This window comes from Bos mutus, chromosome X (assembly GCF_027580195.1).
Source record: "Bos mutus isolate GX-2022 chromosome X, NWIPB_WYAK_1.1, whole genome shotgun sequence".
Taxonomy (NCBI): domain Eukaryota; kingdom Metazoa; phylum Chordata; class Mammalia; order Artiodactyla; family Bovidae; genus Bos; species Bos mutus.
In genome coordinates this window covers 41,178,045-41,201,078 of record NC_091646.1, presented here as the reverse complement: position 1 = coordinate 41,201,078, position 23,034 = coordinate 41,178,045, and the positions used below count along the sequence as shown (strand labels likewise).

The 23,034-nt window shown below is 38.1% G+C and overlaps 1 protein-coding gene across 12 annotated transcripts in view; it reads left to right on the top strand.

The window, feature by feature from the left end:
* Positions 1–23,034, top strand: part of PWWP3B (PWWP domain containing 3B) — a 64,768-nt gene that overhangs the window by 8,786 nt on the left and 32,948 nt on the right. For 6 of the 12 annotated variants that reach the window (XR_011463210.1, XM_070365881.1, XM_070365876.1 and 3 more), the window contains 3 exons: positions 1,218–1,392; positions 19,288–19,419; positions 22,233–22,311. The gene's annotated coding sequence lies outside the window, so the exon portion shown is untranslated. Of the gene's footprint in view, positions 1–1,217; positions 1,393–2,484; positions 2,603–19,287; positions 19,420–22,232; positions 22,312–23,034 lie in introns of all 12 variants that reach the window. The other 6 variants (XR_011463211.1, XM_070365885.1, XM_070365877.1 and 3 more) reach the window with 5 other exon arrangements.

The window sequence follows — 23,034 nt, the reverse complement described above, 5'->3', positions numbered from 1 at the left end:
AGTATTAGGTGAAAATGAAAATTGCAGAATGGCAAACACCACATTATGTCATTTAAAGATAGAGGACTGTGTTAATACAATATGTGTAACATCAGGAAAAATAGAAGGGTACTTTCACTAAATGGGATTATTTGTATAGTTTGAGAGACAGTACAGTTCTTACTCTCTCTATTAAAAATTTTTTTAACAATATCAGAGAAAGAGTTTCAGGTAAAATGTTATAAATTAGGGGGAAATTACATTTGAAGTGATTCAAACAAAATCACATTGGAAATATTTATAAGGAAAATTTTTCAAACTGTGCTTGAGCACAGTAAAAAGCTGGTTTTAAAGTAATATGTATTCACACACACGTTTATATATATATATGTGTGTGTGTATGTACATATATATATAAAAGATATTGAAAGGTAATTCGGAAAACAATAATATTGATTATTCTTACAGAATTATACTTTCTTTTACAAATCATATCTTTTCACTTTTCAGTAAGCATGCATATTTTTGTCAGACCATTGCAACTAAAGGCATTAGCATTCCATTTTTTGTGATGCATAACGAAACTCTAAATTTTAGTATGGTATATCCTAGAAGCCTGAGAAAACTGCTGGCTTGCCAGGATGTAAGTTCCCACCCTTTTGCTCTAAGGATCTAGTAGTAACAGGATGCAACTCTGGTACTGCTCACAAGATGGCGCTTCTAGGATTTTCCAGATTTTCTCCAGGCAACTATTTTTTTGAAGTGAGCAAACAAAGCTGTGAAACCTATTTTATATTAGCAGACTACAAGACAGCTTGTAGAATGTGGTTTTAGTTTCACTAAAAAAATTGTACGTGTCCGGAAGACAAAGCCCCACATGAGGACTGATGTGAGAACTCAAACAAAGCCAAAAAAAAAAAAAAAACAGAGAGAGAGCTACACAGATTTGGCCTATAAAAAGGAATAATGCAATTGTTACTTTCCTTCTTTCCTGCCCCCAAAGCATACTTTTCATGAAGAAGATGATTTTAGTATCAACCTAATAACATAACTGTGTCACAGAGAACATTTCAAATACCAAGAACAAGAAGGAAAATAAACAAGGCCTCTACATCACAGTTGAGATTTTATATCATTCTTGTGCTTCAGAAGAGCATGCCTGCTAAAAGTTTTGGTAGGGAAGCTTCTTTACACCTTTTCCATTTAATTAGTTCGCTTCCCTGTCTCCTTTTGGACAGCTTAGCTTGACCTGGGGAATCTTCAGGAATCTGTGACATCAGTTGAGCTCCAGAAGGGCAGCGTGACCACAGAAGTGCTGAACAAGGAGAAGGCCCTGCTGCAGACAAGCAGCTAGAGTGAGAATAAAAACAACAGGATCACAGGGGCAACTCTGCACGATCCATGTGACATTGGGTAAGGCTCTGCACATCTCTTGTTAAAACATGGTTAAATTGAGAATATGGAGTGCAATTTGTTTTGATTCTGTTCAGTGACCATGTTTTAAATGAAAAATCACAAATTATGTTCAGTAAAGAATTAGAAGTATTAAACTCCTGTAAAGAAATTATACAAATGACACAGCCCCAGTCCAGGTCATACCACCCTTGTGTCCCCCAAGGCCAGTGCTGGCCATCTGAGGAGAGCTATTCTACCAGGTAGAATATTTCTGTGCTTTGAAGTTAAAGTAGATATCTTCGTTTTTTTGTTTTTTTTTTTTTTAAAAGAAGTTTTGCAAATGAGTATGATGATGTCTACTTACGGAAGACTTTCAGGTTTCAGCCAACTGTCTGACTCTCAATAAATTCTTGAAAACCACCCTATCCAGTAAATAGCCATGACAGTCATTCCAAATATCTGATTCCTAAGCTCATCCTCTTAATGAGATCATTGTGCTCTTATCTGCATGCAAGAGACACAAACCTCAGGATCTGTGTCTGGCTGCCTTGGGTAGATAGGGCAGTATGATATCTTTAAAAAATTAAAAGATTACCTTAGAATAAACCTCAAGAGGTCCCAAAATTTCAAAACACCCCATAAAAGCAATGGTGTCCCTGATGCATTTCATTGTTCAACACTCCCCTTCCTGAAGCTCTTGTCATCACACACTCATTCATTCTTTATATTTAATAGCTATAATATGCCTAAATACAGGGGCATTATAGAGCTATTTCTCTTTTCTTATATTGTTAAATATTTTCCCCAACCACAGTATGTTTGTTTGGTGCCCAGTATTTATTCATCTTTTTGTCTGCTCTGTTTTTATTTTCCACCTTCCTTCTCCTTTGACAGGGGAAACCCCTTTGCTTATTCTCTTTCCTTTTTCTTTAAGTGAATATCGCTCATTCAGAATGTTTGTTTAAGCTTCCTTGCAAGTTTTCAGGAGAATATGTATAAGCACAGAAGGAGGAAACTAGTTAGTAGCCCTAAGGCAATGTGTGTGCCTTTGTGTGCTCAGGCACTCAGTCGTGTCCAACTCTTTGTGACATATGGACTGTATCCCACCAGGCTCCTCTGTCCATGGAATTTTCCAGGCAAGAATATTGGAGCAGGCTGCCATTTCCTTCTCCAGGGGATCTTCCCCACCCAGGGATCTAACCCATATCTGCATCTCCTGCATTGCCTGGTGAGTTTAGCACTGAGCCACCTGGGAAGCCCCAGACCTAAGCAATAGATGCCTCTTAAATTACTGTTTTTGTGGTTAACCAGGTACACAGACCAATGACCTAAAGATTTTTCTAGATGACTCAGAGTTCACTGGTTGTTTTCCAGTTTATATCTAGATGTACCAATCAATCACATGCACATTCAGATCATTAGTGCTCATTTTGAACATCTTTTTCCCTTCGTCCTTATGTTCAAATCTACTTCTTGCTATGCACTTAGACTGTTAACTGATCTTTTACCAATTATTTTAACCTTGTAATCTATTTTGATATATGGTAGTACCAGTGATTTCTTTGGTGAGCTATTAAAGTTAGAGCTCAGTCCCAAACCCATGCCTGAATATCTGTCTGAGAACTTCTAACACATAACAACCTTGCCATAACACTTGTCTGAGAAACTCTGAAGTTTAGAGAGTATATCTTTAACAGTCTCTCATATCTCTTCAGTAAAGAACTGATAAGTACCTTTATTCAGAGTGCTGACAGGAATAAATTTGGTCCAGCCTGGATCTCTGTTTTACTATGGATTCTCAGAGGATGATGGGGGATCACAGTACGAAGGGAATTCCCTTTATCTTTAAATCCACCAAGGCAAATCCAATGAAGTTCTTTCTCTTTGCTTGATAATCCTGTGAAGAGCACTGCAGCCTAGTTTATCTGCTTAAATACTGAGAGAGTAATAAAAGTTTATTTGCTGTGTGCTGTGATTATTACATTGTGGGGTCCTCATCTACCTTTCTTTCATTTTATTTCTTTTAATGTTTTCCATCCCATCATCCTAATTTTTGAATTCCTAGTAGCATCATCCATGGGCACTGTGTTAAGCTTTTGCATTACTCGGGAGATACAAAATTCTCCAAACGTGACAAGTTTATATTCTTGTGATCTCTAGGTCACTGGTTGGTCATTTTTTTTCTTTTTTCCTTATCATGTTTACATACATTTGACCAGAAATTAACATGTCCCTTTGGCCTTGGCAGTGATTTTCTGTCTGGCTTGCCTTTTTCTTACCCTTAGTGAGTTTTCTTCTGATGTCTTTCCCCTTTAGGTGGACTGGCATTTGACCAGTTCAGTTCAGTTCAGTCGCTCAGTGTATCCGACTCTTTGCAACCCTGTAAACTGCAGCATGCCAGGCCTCCCTGTCCATCACCAACTCCCGGAGTCCACCCAAACCCATGTCCATCGAATTGGTGATGCCATCCAGCCATCTCATCCTCTGTCATCCCCTTCTCCTCCTGCCCCCAATCCCTCCCAGCATCAGGGTCTTTTCAAATGAGTCAGCTCTTCACATCAGGTGGCCAAAGTATTGGAGTTTCAGCTTCAACATCAGTCCTTCCAATGAACACCCAGGACTGATCTCCTTTAGGATGGACTGGTTGGATCTCATTGCTGTCCAAGGGACACTCAAGAGTGTTCTCCAACACCGCAGTTCAAAAGCATCAATTCTTCAGCGCTCAGCTTTCTTTGTAGTCCAACTCTCACATCCATACATGACCACAGGAAAAACCATAGCCTTGACTAGATGGACCTTTGTTGGCAAAGTAATGTCTCTGCTTTTTAATATGCAGTATAGGTTGGTCATAACTTTCCTTCCAAGGAGTAAGCGTCTTTTAATTTCATGGCTGCAGTCACCATCTGCAGTGATTTTGGAGCCCAGAAAAATAAAGTCAGCCACTGTTTACACTGTTTCCCCATTTTTTTGCCATGAAGTGATGGGACCGGATGCCATGATCTTAGTTTTCTGAATGTTGAGCTTTAAGCCAACTTTTTCACTCTCCTCTTTCACTTTCATCAAGAGGCTGTTTACTTCTTCTTCACTTTCTGCCAGTGAACATTAATAATAAGAACTTAACTTTGTTTACAGGCAGTTTCAACTCTTTGTGCCTGTGCCTTAGCAGTCATTCAATATTTGGAATATCCATTTAGAATCGAAAATGTCTTGCTTTACCTGTACTCATGGCCCCCTCATGGTATTTGGTAGTATTCCAAATGTACAATTTCTACTCTTTTACATGGACCTTATAAGCTAAAAAATATTGATGTTTGTTTATTCTATAACCATTCTGTCTTTCATATGTTGTTTGGCTTCCACTTTCTCACTGGGGATGTATTCTTAACCAGACCTCTGTCTCCAGATTATAGCACTTTGGCTTCTGCTCCTTCCTTTCCTTCTGCTCATATGCTTGAATGGCATGCCAGAATGTCAGTGGAGTTAAAGCTCTGCCAATAAGGATAAATTTCACAAGCTGTAGAGTACTGATGTCCTCCAGATTCTTGACATTTGTCTTGTGTTAACTAACTTCAATGAAACAGATACTTAGTGGAGATTTGAATTTGTGCAAAGAGTTACAGAACTGCATCAAAAGTCAGGTACCCACCAACATTTTTAAAGCAAATTCAAAAATAGAAGTTAATAAAAATTAGTTAATACATGGAAGCAACCTAAATGTCCATTGACAGAGGGATAAATAAAGAAGATGCAGTCCCTGTATACAATGGATTACTACTCAGCCATTGAAAAGAATGCAGTAATGTCATTTGCAGCAACATGGATGAACCTAAAGATTATTGTACTAAATGAAGTAATTTAGACAAATATCATATGATATCACTTATATGTAGCATCTTTTAAAATGATACAAGTGAACATATCTACAAATCAGAAACAGACTCACAGACTTTGAATACAAACATATGGTACACAAAGGGCAAAGGTGGGGAAGGGGTACCTTAGGAGTTTGGAATTTACATATACACACTACTGTATATATTAATAGATAATCAACAAAAGACCTGCTGTATAGAACACAGATCTCTACTCAGTATTCTGTAGTAACCTATATGGGAAGAGAATCTGAAAAAGAATGCATATATTATATGTATAACTGAATCACTTTGCTATACCCCTGAAACTAACACAACATTGTAAATCAACTATGTGTGCTCAGTCATGTCCGACTCTTTGTAACCCCATGAACTGTAACCCTCCAGGCTCCTTTTTTCATGGGATTTTCCAGGCAAGACTACTGGATTCGGTCACCATTTCCTCCTCCAGGGGGTAAATAAGCTATTCAGTTCAGTTCAGTTCAGTTGCTCAGTCTTGTCCGACTCTATGCGACCCCATGAATCGCAGCACGCCAGGCCTCCCTGTCCATCACCAACTCCCGGAGTTCACCCAGACTCACGTCCATTGAGTCAGTGATGCCATCCAGCCATCTCATCCTCTGTCATCCCCTTCTCCTCCTGCCCCAATCCCTCCCAGCATCAGAGTCTTTTCCAATGAGTCAACTCTTCGCATGAGGTGGCCAAAGTACTGGAGTTTCAGCTTTAGCATCATTCCTTCCAAAGAAATCCCAGGGCTAATCTTCAGAATGGACTGGTTGGATCGCCTTGCAGTCCAAGAGACTCACAAGAGTCTTCTCCAACACCACAGTTCAAAAGCATCAATTCTTCAGCACTCAGCTTTCTTCGCAGTCCAACTCTCACATCCGTACATGACCACAGGAAAAACCATAGCCTTGACTAGATGAACCTTTGTTGGCAAAGTAATGTCTCTGCTTTTGAATATGCTATCTAGGTTGGTCATAACTTTCCTTCCAAGGAGTAAGCGTCTTTTAATTTCATGGCTGCAGTCACCATCTGCAGTGATTTTGGAGCCCAGAAAAATAAAATCTGACACTGTTTCCAGTGTTTCCCCATCTATTTGCCATGAAGTGATGGGACCAGATGCCATAATCTTCGTTTTCTGAATGTTGAGTTTTAAGCCAACTTTTTCGCTCTCCTCTTTCACATTCATCAAGAGGGTTTTTTTGTTTCTTTTCACTTTCTGCCATAAGGGTGGTGTCATCTGCATATCTGAGCTTATTGATATTTCTCCCTGCAATCTTGATTCCAGCTTGTGTTTCTTCCAGTCCAGCGTTTCTCATGATGTACTCTGCATATAAGTTAAATAAGCAGGGTGACAATATATAGCCTTGACGAACTCCTTTTCCTATTTGGAACCAGTCTGTTGTTCCATGGCCAGTTCTAACTGTTGCTTCCTGACCTGCATACAAACTTCTCAAGAGGCAGATCAGGTGGTCTGGTATTCCCATCTCTTTCAGAATTTTCCACAGTTTCTTGTGATCCACACAGTCAAAGGCTTTGGCATAGTCAATAAAGCAGAAATAGATATTTTTCTGGAACTCTCTTGCTTTTTTGATAATCCAGCGGATGTTGGCAATTTGGTCTCTGGTTTCTCTGCCTTTTCTAAAAACAGCTTGAACATGTGGAAGTTCACGGTTCACGTATTGCTGAAGCCTGGCTTGGAGACTTTTGAGCATTACTTTACTAGCATGTGAGATGAGTGCAATTGTGTGGTAGTTTGAGCATTCATTGGCATTGCCTTTCTTTGGGATTGGAATGAAAACTGATCTTTTCCAGTCCTGTGGCCACTGCTGAGTTTTCCAAATTTCCTGGCATATTGAGTGCAGCACTTTCACAGCATCATCTTTCAGGATTTGAAATAGCTCAGCTGGAATTCCATCACCTCCACTAGCTTTGTTTGTAGTGATGCTTTCTAAGGCCCACTTGACTTCACATTCCAGGATGTCTGGCTCTAGGTGAGCGATCACACCGTTGTGATTATCTGGGTCGTGAAGATCTTTTTTGTACAGTTCTTCTGTGTATTCTTGCCACCTCTTCTTGATATCTTCTGCTTTTGTTAGGTCCATACCATTTCTGTCCTTTATCAAGCCCATCTTTGCATGAAATATTCCCTTGGTATCTCTAATTTTTTTGAAAAGATCTCTATTCTTTCCCATTCTGTTGTTTTCCTCTATTTCTTTGCATTGATCACTGAGGAAGGCTTTCTTATCTCCCTTTGCTATTCTTTGGAACTCTGCATTCAGATGCTTATATCTTTCTTTTTCTCCTTTGCTTTTCGCTTCTCTTCTTTTCACAGCTATTTGTAAGGCTTCCCCAGACAGCCATTTTGCTTTTTTGCATTTCTTTTCCATGGGGATGGTCTTGATCCCTGTCTCCTGTACAATGTCACGAACCTCAGTCCATAGTTCATCAGGCCCTCTATCTATCAGATCTAGGCCCTTAAATCTATTTCTCACTTCCACTGTATAATCATAAGGGATTTGATTTAGGTCATACCTGAATGGTCTAGTGGTTTTCCCTACTTTCTTCAATTTAAGTCTGAATTTGGCACTAAGGAGTTCATGATCTGACCCACAGTCAGCTTCTGGTCTTGTTTTTTTTTTTGACTGTGTAGAGCTTCTCCATCTTTGGCTGCAAAGACTATAATCAGTCTGATTTCGGTGTTGACCATCTGGTGATGTCCATGTGTAGAGTCTTCTCTTGTGTTGTTGGAAGAGGGTGTTTGTTATGACCAGTGCATTTTCTTGGCAAAACTCTATTAGTCTTTGCTCTGCTTCATTCCATATTCCAAGGCCAAATTTTCCTGTTACTCCAGGTGTTTCTTGACTTCCTACTTTTGCATTCCAGTCCCCTATAATGAAAAGGACATCTTTTTTGGGTGTTAGTTCTAAAAGGTCTTGTAGGTCTTCATAGAACCATTCAACTTCAGCTTCTTCAGCATTACTGGTTGGGGCATAGACTTGGATTACTGTGATATTGAATGGTTTGCCTTGGAAACAAACAGAGATCATTCTGTCGTTTTTGAGATTGCATCCAAGTACTGCATTTCGAACTCTTTTGTTGACCGTGATGGCTACTCCATTTCTTCTGAGGGTTTCCTGCTCGCAGTAGTAGATATAATGGTCATCTGAGTTAAATTCACCCAATCCAGTCCATTTTAGTTCACTGATTCCTAGAATGTCGATGTTCACTCTTGCCATCTCTTGTTTGACCACTTTCAATTGGCCTTTATTCATGCACCTAACATCCAGATTCTTATGCAATATTGCTCTTTACAGCATCGGGCCTTGCTTCTATCACCAGTCACATCCACAACTGGGTATTGTTTTTGCTTTGGCTCCATCCCTTCCTTCTTTCTGGAGTTATTTCTCCACTGATCTCCCGTAGCATTTTGGGCACCTACTGACCTGGGGAGTTCCTTTTTCCGTATCCTATCATTTTGCCTTTTCATACTGCTCATGGGGTTCTCAAGGCAAGAATACTGAAGTGGTTTGCCATTCCCTTCTCCAGTGGACCACATTCTGTCAGACCTCTCCACCATGACCCGCCCGTCTTGGGTTGCCCCATGGGCATGGCTTAGTTTCATTGAGTTAGACAAGGCTGTGGTCCTAGTGTGATTAGACTGACTAGTTTCCTGTGAGTATGGTTTCAGTGTGTCTGCCCTCTGATGCCCTCTTGCAACACCTACCATCTTACTTGGGCTTCTCTTACCTTGGATGTGGGGTATCTCTTCATGGCTGCTCCAGCAAAGCGCAGCTGCTGCTCCTTACCTTGGACGGGGGCTACGTCTTCACCGCCGCCCCTTCTGACCTTGAACGTGGAATAGCTCCTCTACGCCCTCCTGCACCCGCGCAGCCATATTTCAGTATAAAAATTAAAAAAATAAAGATGCTAGGCTAAGCATAACAAAAAAATTACTCAAAGAGGTTAAACAAATAGAATATTTAATATGTTCTTTATACACTACAGAGGATATTTTTACACTTACCTGCGGTACTCGCAACCTCTTTAGGTAATCATTGACCAAAGTACAAACAAAATTCCTATATATATTCCCATTATGCTCACTGTAAAACATCAACTGGTTATATAGGTTATATTCTGATTGGACACCTTTTTAAGACTCAGATTTATTAAGGAATGGTTTACACAGAGTTAAATTCAGTCTTTTTGGTATGTAATTCAATGAGTTTTGACAAACATATACAGTCATGTAATAAGCAGTACAGTCAGGCTATAGAATAGTTCCATTACTGCCTCACTGTAGTCAATACTCTCTCTACCCCAGTTCCTAGCAACCACTTGTCCGATTTCTGTCCCTATAGTTTTCATTTTCCAGAATATCATATAAATGGAATTATACAGTTTCTACCCTTTTGCATCTATTTCTTTCACTTACCATAATGTTTCTGATAATTTACTCATGTTGGTATATGTATCAGAGGTTTATTTCTTATATTAGCTTACAGGTATTCTGTTATTTTACAACTTATATATTCACTCACCAGTAGATTTATAGTTTTTGCTGCTTATGGTTAAAGTTGTTGTATACATTCCAGAGGCCTTCCCCAGTGGATCAGCAATAAGGAATCCGCCTGCAATGCAGGATACATGGGTTTGATCCCTGGGTCAGGAAGATCCCCTGGAGGAGGGCATGGCAACCCACTCCAGTATTCTTGCCTGGAAAACTCCATTGACCGGGAAGCCTGGTGGGCTACAGTCCATGGGATCCCAAAAGAATCAGACACAACTTAGCTAATAAACAACAGCAACATACATTCCAGAACAGATCTTTGTACATAAGTTTCATTTCTCTTAGCTGGTTTTGATAAATGTATGTCTAAATATATTAGAAACTGCCAAACTGTTTTCTGAAGTAGCTGTGATATTTTGTATTTCCACCAGCATTGTATAAGTTCCAGTAGCTCTGCATCATTGCCAGCAGTTGATACTGTCAGGTATTTTCTCTTTATAATATTAGCTATTTTATAAAGATGTTAGTGGTATCTCATTGTAGATTTATTTGCATATCCTTAATTGCTAATAGTGTTGAGCATCTTTTAATGTGTTCATTTGGTATTTATATATCTTCTTTGATGAGGATCTATTTAAATTGAGCCATTAATCTTATTGAATTGTAAGAGTTATTTATATATTCTATATACAAGTTTTTTTTTTTTTAATCTGATACTTGTTCTGCAAGTATATTCTCCCACTTTGGATTTTCATTTTATTTTTTGAAGAGCAGAGAACTTTTCAAGTCAAATTTATCAAAATTTTATGGTCCATGTTTTTTGTGGTCTGATAAATCTTTTGTCTAAATGAAGGTCTACAAAGATTTCCTGCTTTGTTTTCTTCCATGAGTTTCATAGTTTTTGCTTTTACCTTAAAGTCAGTCTGTCATTTTGAGCTAATTTTTGTGTATGGTCTTATCTAAGGGTTCAGGGTGAACATTCTTGCATATAATGTCTAATTTTTCCAGCATTATTTGTTGAAAAGGCCATCACTTCTCCATTTAATTACCATTGCCATAGACCATATTTGCTGGTCTGTTTCTATTTTATTTATCTGTATGTTTATCCTGTGCCAATAATATTCAATACACTGTTTTGTTTACTGTAGTCTTTAAATCAGGTAGTGTAAGTCTTCCAACTTTGTGTTTTCTTTTCAAAATTACTCTGGTTGTTCTCCTATTTCCTTTGCTTTTCCATATACATTCTAGAGATACCTTCTCAATTTCTACATAAAGCCTGCTGGGATTTTGATTGAAATTGCAATGATTTCTATAGATATGTTTGGGGAGAAGTTACAGCCTAGAAATAGTTCATCTTTTAGTCAATGAACTTGATATCTTTCTCCATTTATTCATCTCTTCTTAATTTCTCTCACCATTTTTAAAGTCTTGAGTGTGCAAATCATGCACATATTTGTTAGATTTATTCTAACTTAGTATTTCCTTGGGTTTGATATTACAAATGGTACTTTGTTAAATTTCAACTTCTAATTTTTATTCTATAGAAATAAATAATGTTGGCCTTATAACTGATGATATTGATAAACAGGTATTAGGTTTAGTAGCTTTTGTTTTCTTTTGTTAAATTCATTGGAATTTTCTACATAGATGATCATGTTGTCTGCAATTAAAAGCGGCTTTATTTCTTCCTTTTCATTCTGCATGCCTTTATTTTTCAGTTGCTATTTATTTTAGAATCTCTAATATAATGTAGAATAGAAGTGTTGAAAGCAGAAATCCTTGTTCCTAATTTTAGGGGAAAATCATTCCATATTTCACTATTAAGTAGGATTTTAACTTCAGGCTTTTTTGTAGATGCCCTTGATCAAGTTGAGTGCTGCTGCTGCTGCTAAGTCGCTTCAGTCGTGTCCAACTCTGTGCAACCCCATAGATGGCAGCCCACCAGGCTCCCCTGTCCCTGGGATTCTCCAGGCAAGAACACTGGAGTGGGTTGCCATTTCCTTCTCCAGTGCATGAAAGTGAAAAGGGAAAGTGAAGTCACTCAGTCGTGTCTTGACTCTTAGCGACCCCATGGACTGCAGCCTACCAGGCTCCTCCGTCCATGGGATTTTCTAGGCAAGAGTACTGGAGTGGGGTGCCATTGAGAGCCCTTTAATTAGTGGTATGCCAACATTTTTTTATCATGAATGTCTGTGGAATTATGTCAAATGCTTTTCTGCATCAGTTGAGAGGACCTCTAATATTCTTTATTTAGTCTGTTGATATGGTGAATTACATTGATTTATTGGCAAATGTATAACCATCCTTACGCTTCCAAGATAAACACCATTTAGTCATAATATTTTATCCTTATGATTTATCCATAATAATTTTACAATCATTTTCTATGTAATTCTATATCATTTCTATATCTGTATCATTGGATTTGTGTCTTTGTTTCTGAGGCACAGTTGATCTGTAATTTTCTTTCCTTTTATACTTTTTCCTCTAGTATGAGGTTAATACTGATATCATAAAATAAGCTGAAGATTGTGTCCTCCTTTTCTCATTTCATTATTATCTGACTTGCATAATAAACTTTTTGCTTAGAGTGCAGCCTGAGTGCCAGAGGTTTTTCCTCAGTGGTCTTTTTCAATTCTAAATTTTCAATAGTTCCTTTACATCTGTGCCACATGTTGGGGAGTGTGGTATCTCTCTTCATGCCCTTGCCTGTTTTCTAGCAGTGAGCTGCTGTTATTGTTAGATGCTAGGTTCCTGGTGAGGCAGGGAGTGTTCTTTGTTTTTTTTGTCCAGCCTCAGCTTTAGGGAGGCCCTATGTAGCTAGATCTGATGGTTGTACTTTCTCAGCATTCTTTCCTCTCCAAATGGCAGCTAACCTCTGATTTATATCTAGTGTTAGTCGCTCAGTCATGTCTGACTCTTTGTGACCCCATGGGCTATAATCCACCAGGCTTCTCTGTCCATGGAATTCTCCAGGCAAGAGTACTGGAGTTGGATTGCCATTCCCTTCTCCAAGGGGTCTTCCTGACCCAGGGATTGAACCCAGGTCTCCTGCATTGCAGATACATTCTTTACCATCTGAACAACCAGGGATCTAAGGTTGATATCTTGCCCCTTCCTCAGCAGTAGCTGACCACTGCTTTTTATTCATAGAGAATCCTGAACTCAAAGGTTTCCTGCTCCTCCTCAAGGGCAGAGGTTTTTTGCTTTGACTGCTCCCCAACAGCTATGGATTTCTGCCTTTGTTTTGGGGATAGGAGGGTTTCCTATCTTCCCTTCCCTGGGAAGGTGGCTTTTGCTTTTTCCCTGGTGACTTAAGACTTTTGCTTCCCATCATAGAAGGGTTTGTATAAGTGTGTGGGGCTTCATGTCTGTCTGCCAGCAACAGTTGATTGCCTCCTGCATACCTGAACCACTGACATGGGCTCTTTTGGTCTTCTGCATTGTCCACAGTCATGTTTGTGTGCTTCTGGTTAAGGACTGAAAAATAACTTGGCAGTGAATGTATAAGTGTCTTGGGTGCCACATATTCCAAACTACTGAGACACTAGCCCATTAAGAGTTTAAGATTTTAAAAATTCATTAAGCGTTCAGCTGATTTTTTTTTAAACTTGCTTGCATGACAGCTACTTCTGTCTCCATGCTTTGCCAAAGGGGCTGGTTACCCTTTGGAATTCATTTTACCTCAGTTCTGTGATGAGCTCAAGGGATATTATGGTTTTGTGGATTACTTACATTTTTTATCATTAAATTATGGGTGACATTCTCTTATGGCTTATTGTATCTTAAGTCAAAATGGAACTGATTCTTTCTAATAATACATGTATGGGTGTTATTTTTTTTCCTTTGTTATGAAATATGCTTCAGGGAGAAGCATATCTCTAAAGCATGTTTTTATAAATAGTTTATTTTTATACAATAATTATTAAATTTTTCCATTTAAATTTTTATTTTTTATTATATATGTTAAAATCATACTTAAATCATCATACACAATATGTGATTTTTTGTATACACTTATTTGGATTTTACATATGTGTAAATTCATAAAATCACTGTCACAGCCAGGATGTGGAAGATTCTATCACCCTGACAACTTTCTGTGCCAACCATGTGTAATCACACCCTCCATCTACCTGTAATCCCTGACAGCCACTGATCACGTCACTGTGTTTTCCTCTTTCTGAAAATGTCACATGAGTGGAATCATACAGTATTGCGGTGGGCACACCCTAAGTGACCCACCCCCTTATGTAATTCCTTCCCCTTAAGTATGGCCAGAACCTATGACTTGCTTCCAATCAGTAGAATATGGCAAAAGTGATGGGATGTCACTCACTCTTATAATTATGTTACAAAAGACTAATTTATGTTAAATTAAATACAGGATTCTCTTTTAAGTTTCCATGATTTCTAGTACATAGCTATTTCAAATTCACTAATTCACCATTCATCCAGTCCACATTTATAGAGCATTTTTCATTTGGATGAGGTAGGTTCAGTGTGTTTTAGTGATTAAAAACATGGACTTGAGAGTCAGAGTACGTGGATTCAAATCCCATGTGCCCAGTAGTCTCTAGGTATCCTTGTAAAAGTTAATTAACCTCTCTAATGCCTCATCTATAAAGTGGTAATACTCAGAATACCCACCTAACAAGATTTTGCGAGAATAGAGGGAGCACTCTGTAAACAGAGCACTTGGCAGAGGGCCTGGCTCATGGTAAGAAAACACTTTTGGTTTCTCTCATTCTTTGTCATTATTATTAGTAATATTACTACTCGTGTTATGCAGAATGACTCGGGCATGGGACTCTCCTACCTGAAATAGCCATCTAATAATTAAATAAAATAATATGTCAAGTGCTGGGAACAATACCTGGCACATGGAAAACTATAGATGTTAGATATTATTATATCTGTAATTATTCTATATCTTCATTAATAGTAGTTGTAGTAGTAGCATTAATTATTATTGGTTATCCTTCTTCTCCCACTCCTTCTGTAGAACAATGAAACATAAAATATTGTCCAAGGAATTAATCTTTTCCTTTGTATTTTGTTTGAAAAATGGTGAGGTGTTGTAGTATTTTCTGATTTAGCCCAAGTGGCTCAGTGGTAAAGAATCTGCCCCTGCCATTGCAGGTGACACAGGAAATGTGGGTTCAATCTCTGGGTGAAAAAGATCCCCTGCAGAAGGATATGGCAACCCACTCTTGCCTGGAAAATTCCATGGACAGAGGAACCTGGTGGGATACAGTCCATGGGGTTGCCAAGAGTCAGACATGACTTAGTGACTGAGCATGCAATATAGAAAATAGACAAAATAAACACAGAAGAGTATAATCTTAATGTAATGATCACATTTTGTGTGCACTTGACTTTTCTAAAACATGTGAAATGAGAAGACGGAATGAGAAATATTACTTGTAAAATATATAATTGAATATATCTCTTCATTTATATAAATTCATATTTATACTAACCTGGTAATCCTCTTTAAATTATGTAATAATAATTTGAAAGCTTTGAAAAGATTAATTCTATAATAATAATATTATTTTTGTTGGTAATTGTATATAAGATCAACTTTATTTCCTACCACTAGAGACTTGAAAACACAGTGACCTAGGTAAGATAGAAATGTATTGTTCCATTGGGTTAAAGTGATTGGAATGGGATGGACCCATTATTCAGGGGTTCAGGATCTTTCATCCCTAATGAGTTGCATCCTTTTTCTAAATCATTTCTTGGTCCAGATTGGCTGTCTGAATCCTGTTGTGGTCAAATTCTAGGGGGGAGTAAGAGAAAGAGGGAAAGTGAGGGAAAAAGAAAAAGCCCAAGAAGACAGTTTTTCCCTTTGGAGGTACCTTCTCTAGAATCTTCACAACTATTTCTGCTTACATTCTTCGGCAAGAAATTCCATCTTGTGGCCAGGGCTTATTTGGAGGATTGTGGGGAAAAAATATTTTAAGAGTTTACACTGCCACCTTCAATGCAACTGGAGTTCTGTTACTGACAAAGAATGCAGAAAGTGAATGTAGGGTGGGCAAATAGAAATGTCTGCCCTGGTCTTTATAAATATGCTACATAGCCGAAAAAGAAAAGAAAAAAAACATTAAACAACAAAAGTTCATAAAAGATGGAAAGGGAAAACTTCCTCTGGCAGAGAGAATGCTATGTGTTCACCAAATTGTGTTTCATTTTCCCCCTGGGTCATAAGGAGACTACATTCCCCAGCCTCTATAACAGTTTTATCTAGTTGACTGTGACCGATAATGATGTTGCTGGTCCTGGCCTCTGAAACCTTTCCTGGGATTCTCCAATGACCATCTTCATAAGATCCTTTGTAGTTGTTGTTTAGTCACTTAAGTCGTGTCTGAATCTTTTGTGACCCTCGTTAGCCAGGTGCAAAAACTGTGGAGGACTTCAAGGCCAAAGAATATAGTAGGGTCATAGAATGGAGGAAGTTTGAGTCTTTTAATGCCTGCTTAGAACGGAGACTCCTCTCCCTCTCTGGCTGCTTGATGACCTCCGTTGAACATTGACATCAGCATTAGAAACTCTTTTGGGGCTGAGCCTCTGAGATTTAGGGGTGGTTTATAATACAAACGGAGAAAGCAATGGCACCCCACTCCAGTACTCTTGCCTGGAAAATCCCATGGATGGAGGAGCCTGGTAGGCTGCAATCCATGGGGTCGCTGCGAGTCAGACACGACTGAGGACTTCACTTTCACTTTTCACTTTTATGCACTGCAGAAGGAAATGGCAGCCCACTCCAGTGTTCTTGCCTGGAGAATGCCAGGGACGGAGGAGCCTGGTGGGCTGCCGTCTATGGGGTTGCACAGAGTCGGAGATGACTGAAGCGACTTAGCAACAGCAGCAGCAGCAGCAGCATAGTACAAAAGATTACATACTGTAACTATTAGAGCTGTCAATAAAATACTAGCCTGGGGATTATCTTCATTATTATTATATATTTTCTAATATTAATACTTACATAGAGGTGGTTTTACATACACATTTATATATAAAGTATATAAAATAAAATTTATATATAAATATATATTTATATACATTTACATATTATATAATACAGAGGCCAAATAAAACACTGCATCCCCCAAATTATCACAATGAGATACCGCCTCACACCTATCAGAATCACTATTATAAATAAAGAACACAACAAATTTTGGTGAGGATGTGGAGAAAAGAAAACCCTTGTATACTGTTGGTGGGAACGTAAACTGGTGCAGTCGCTGTGGAAAACGGTATGGCAGTTTCTCAAAATAACTAAAAATAGAAGTACCATATGACCCAGTAGTTCCACTCCTGTGTATATATCCAAAAACCAAAACAAAACCACTAATTTGAAAACATACATGCACTCCAATGTTTGTAGCAGCAGCATTATTTACTATTGCCAAGATACGAGTGCAACCTAACTGTACGTAACAGATAAATGGATAAAGAAGATGTGGTATATATACAATGAGATACTACTCAGCCATAAAAAAGAGTGAACTTTTCCCATTTGCAGTAACATGGATGGACATTGAGGGTATTATGCTAAATGAAAGACAAATACTGTATGATATCACTTACATGCGGAATCTAAAAAATACCACAAACTAGTAAATATAACAAAAATGAAACAGACTCACAAGATAAAGAGAACAAACTAATGATTATTAGTGGAAATAGAGAAGTGGGAAGGGACAATATAGGAGTAGGGGATTATGAGGTATAAACTACTATGTATAAAATAAGCTACAAAGACTATTGTACAGCAAAAGGAATATAGCCAGTATTTTATAATAACTGTAGATGGAGTATAATCTTTAAAATTGTGAACCACTATCTGTGAAAGTTGCTCAGTCGTGTCCAACTCTTTGAGACCCCATGGACTATACAGTCCTTGAAATTCTCCAGGCCAGAATACTGGAGTGGGTAGCCTTTCCCTTCTCCAGGGGATCTTCCCAACCCAGGGATTGAACCCAGGTCTCCCACATTGCAGGCGGATTCTTTACCAGCTGAGCCACCAGAGAAGCCCGTGACCCACTATACTGTACACTTAGCAACAAAAAATGATTATGTATTTTGAGTGCTAATATAGAGTTGTTTCCATAGATACCTAGTCAAGACTAATAAAAGTGTTTTCTACACCTCTCTAAAAAAGAAATAAAGTAAAACTTACTGTAGATACTAACCAACCACAGAAAATAAAGGCCTTGGCTGCTTTGTCAGAGGGATATCTAACATCATCCAAAGTTTGGGAGAACCCTAGAACTGAGATCTTAACAACCCATCATATCTTGTGTCCCTTTACATCTCACATTCTAGATTTGAAAGGGGCTTACACATTGAATGCTGTCAGACATTTGTTAAGTATGTGTATTTCTAGATGTTGAACTGGGTTCTAAATTAATCAGGAGCATGTAGTCATTCTCTTTGGCCAATGTATTAGTTTACTTTTTCTACTGTAATAGGAGATTATATATATATATATGTGTGTGTGTGTATTTAGTTTATATAAATAAATTTTATATAAAATAAAATATATAACAATAAATTTCTATATAAATATGTATTAGATAATACAGAAGTCAAATAAAACACTTCATTCCCAAATATTTTCATTTCCAACATTATCCCTAGCAATATTTTAAATTAGCTTTCTAAGTTAAATCAGCTGAATTTTAATCTAACACAGGAGAATTTTAATGAAAAAAGTGTGCAAGATATGTTTCAGACATACAGAAAACAAATACTTGTAAATTTTTAAAAATTAATTTCCCCACATAGATTTGTGTGAGTGAAAAATACTAATAAAATATAAGAAGGAGGATTTGCCAGTTATTGATGAGGGTATATGAAATGGGTATTTGCCTGCAAACCAGTGATTTCCAGCCTCTGGTCAGAAATATCCATGTTCCTTGAAGATATACTAGAAATTTCTGAAGCATTTAAGAAAAGAACTGAATAAAAGGAGAGACATACCATGTCCTGAAAACAGATTTGAAAATTATAAGTCATGTTCCCTAAAACTGTGTACAGTTTTAGTGCGATCCAAATCAACATCCTTAGTGAACTGTTTTAATGAAGCATGACCAGCTGGGTTTTAAATTGACCTACCAAGGTAAGATGAAGAGAAGGCAAGGAAAAAAAAAAAAACAACATGGTGAAATAGTTTAAATCAGACTTTTTTTTAAAGTAAAGTGATTTACACCCTTTTTCCCCCAAGAAATCACCACCCTAAGGGAAATTAAACAGACACTTGTTGCTAATTCACTTTCAAGTTCTTTAAAAAGGAACATTTCTACCCTTTTGTTGCTGCTGCTGCTGCTCCTAAGTCGCTTCAGTCGTGTCCGACTCTGTGCGACCCCATAGATGGCAGCCCACCAGGCTCCTCCGTCCATGGGATTTTCTAGGCAAGAACACTGGAGTGGGGTGCTATCGCCTTCTCCGTTCTACCCTTTTATACTTCAGCAATTTAATTTGGCAATTCTCCCTCCCCTAATTCAGAGAAGGATCATCTGACTTCATCACAGGGAGGGGGCGGAGCGTTCTCTGAGAAGGTTCGGAGTGAGCTGTACCTGGCCAGTCTTGGGGGAGGAGCAGCATTTCACCAGGCTGCAGCTGACAAGAAGCTTCAAGGTAATGCTATGCTATGCTATGCTATGCTAAGTCACTTCAGTCGTGTCCGACTCTGTGTGACCCCATAGATGGCAGACCACCAGGCTCCCCCGTCCCTGGGATGTAATGGCTGTCTTAAATCTAGTTATTTTATAGGGATTTCTCAGGACCCTAGGATGAAGATGAGAGAAATAGGAACAGTGGTTTTAAAGTGGTGGGAAAGGTGTGTGGATTTGAGATAATTGTTGGCATTGTGAAAGAATTAATCCTTTGGAATTTGTGTATCTCCCAATCCTTTAAAAGTCTACAAGTGGAAGAAGGAGTGATCAGATTACAGCCTCTATATTAAGACTTCAGTGCAGCACAGGCGTTCATGCTAATTTACTGACTTGTCATTCCATGTTTATATTGCTAGACATTCTGTTACTGTTTGAATGTTTAAGCATTTATTAATTTACACAGAAAATGATGGATAAAAATGTATGGCAGCTTGGGGGGAAATACTTCTACAATTTGATTGGCACATAGACTATGTGTGTGTCACCTGTACATGAACATGGAAAGGGGAACAAGTATGTATTTGAGTGAAGACACTTATACATATATATGCATGTATATTCGCATGATTTAAAAAATCTGGGAGAAAATAAGCTCCCATGTTATTCAGCATTTCTGGATAGTCAAGTTACTATTTTAATATTAATTCCTAGCCAATATTAGCATCTCCCCATGATTACTTTTATAATCATGAAAGAAAAATGAAGCTGACAGCATATCCAATTTGCTTCAAACACATAAGCATTCATAGACACACACAGACATGCAGACATGACCCCCCATGTTTTGCCAATAGTGGAAATTTTCCTGGACATAATCAAGTGTGTAGCCTGGTTGCTGTGTTGGCTACTGCCCTGTCTGTATCTTCCTTGCAACTCATTCTTTCAGATCACAGGTATAGATGTGGTCAGCAATAACCATTTTCTGTATCTTTAAAGTTTTTTAAGACTGAGACAGACGATTTGGTTTATTTCTATTAGCAGTTTTAAAAAATATTATAGGTCATGGTGCATTCATACAGTGGAATACTATGTGTCTCGAAAATAAAAACGTAAATCTCTACATGTAGAGATTTGAAATGTCTGAGAAATAAAGTGAAAAAAGTAAATTGTAGCATACAATTGTAACATTATCTCACAAAATTAAATATGTGTGTTAGCAGAACATATATATGCTACTATATAATTCATGCAGCCAATTCTGGGAAAACATACCTGCCATACTATTAACATAAATATTTATTTGTGTAGCTGGACAGATAGGACTAGCTTTACTGCTGTCTAATTTTAGAGTATTAATATATTCTTACACATTTACTTGTTTACATCATCAGGGAAAATACTGAGATAAAATGTTACAAATGTGAGAAAAAAAAAACTCATTTAAAGTAATTCATAAATCATGTGAAAAACACTTAGGTAGAATAATGTTCAGACTGCTCAACATCAGAGATCTGATGTTGTTTTGAAATGGTATGCATTTATCTATACATGTAAAAAAGTCTGGAAAATGGAAAATATTCAGATTATTTATATAGAAGCTTGTACTTAGTTTTACCTACATCTTTTTGCATCTTTTTGATTTTTAATAAGCTTCTGCATGTTTTATAACCAGAAAGATTATAGTTGAAGACATTATGATCCTCTTATCCTACACAGCAAACCCCTTGAACTTAGAAAGTTCTCTAAGCCTGGAACAGAGAAGGCAATGGCACCCCACTCCAGTACTCTTGCCTGGAAAATCCCATGGACGGAGGAGCCTGGTGGGCTGCAGTCCATGGGGTCGCTAAGAGTCGGACACGACTGAGCGACTTCACTTTCACTTTTCACTTTCATGCATTGGAGAAGGAAATGGCAGCCCACTCCAGTGTTCTTGCCTGGAGAGTCCCAGGGACGGGGGAGCCTGGTGGGCTGCCGTCTATGGGGTCGCACAGAGTTGGACACGACTGAAGTGACTTAGCATAGCATAGCATAAGACTGGAAAGACTCTTGGCTGGCTAAATGTAGTTCCCATCCTTCCCTCATAAGAAAAATCTGAGCAACTGAAGCTCTGTGTACAGCACCTGCAAGATCTGCAGTTCTGCTTCTGGTCACAAGATGGCGGTGGCCAAATTTCCTAAATTTTCTCCAGGCAACCATTTTTATGAAGTGGACAATAAAGCAATGAAACATATTTTGTATGAGTGAACTGGGAGACAGCAGGTATAGTGTGAATAAAATTCTGTTGAAAAAATTATATGTGTAAAGGATGAAAAATTCACATAGTGGTTGATTTGAGGATTCAAGCAAAACCTGTAGTCTTGTTCATAGTAGTGTGTATGTGTTTAGTCGCTCAGTCATGTCTGACTCTTTGCGACCAGGTTCCTCTGTCCATGGGATTTTTCAGGAAAGACTACTAGAATGGGTTGCCATTTCCTTCTCCAGGGTATTTTCCCTTGGGATTGATTCCTTGTTTCCTGTGTCTCCATTGCAGGCAGATTCTTTATCCTCTGAGCCATCAGGGAAGGGCATAGTAGACACAAGGCAATTGTTACTTCCCTTTCTTGTCTTTGCCTCGCACTTTTCCTGAGAAATATGATTTAAACATGAACCAGATATCATAACTGTATCACTCAGAGAGAAGTTAAAATAATATAAACAAGGAGGACAATAAATATCTACATCATAGATAAGATTTCATTTCATTCCTGTGTTTCTAAATGACATGTGTGCTAAAGTTTTGGTAGAAAAGTTTCTTTATGCCTTGGCCACTTAATTTAATTCCCTGTTTCCTTTTAGACAGCCTGTCTCTTTTTGGAGTAAGAATCAAGACAACCAGATCACAGAGACAGACCCTTCCTGATCCACGTGACATTGGGTAAGGCTCTTTTCATTTTGCAAAATACTTCACATTAAAAACATGTTGAGAACTCAGGGTATAATTTATTTTGCTTCTTTCTCTAAAGCCTTAGCAATATTAAAAACTACATTTCATATTAAAATCATGTTAGGTTGAGAATTTAAGATGTAATTCATTTTGCTCCCTGTTCTGTAGCCATAATGTTTTGTAATTAAAAGTAGTAGCTTCTACTTTGGGGGAGGAATCTCATGTGTCAAACTGCTATGAAGAATTCATGCCAGAGACTAATCAGATTTCTACCTGAAGTCCTAGCCAGCCACCTGACTCTCAAAAAATCCTTGATAATTACCTCATCCAATATGTGAACCTGGCAGCCATTCTCAGGATAGGGCCTAGAAATCTAGTTTTAAGAATTCTCCAGATGAGTTTGATGCACACCAAGTTCAGAGTCCTGCTTCTCTAGGTATAACATTAGGGGCACCAGTCCCAAAATGTCTAATATATAGAGTTCCTGACACACCACTTCTGTCATCACGCACATAGAGTCACACTTTAATAATCATGTGCAATAATGAAAGTAAGTTCTTTGAGATGTTATAAAAACACTTTTCCAATTCTTATCCCGCACCTTATATTATTCTGCATTTTCCTCCTCCATCTGATACCCCACTGTCTGTCTGTCTCTTCTCTATTTGCAATTGCTCACCTACTTTGGCAAAATAATTTTATTTGCTGATACTT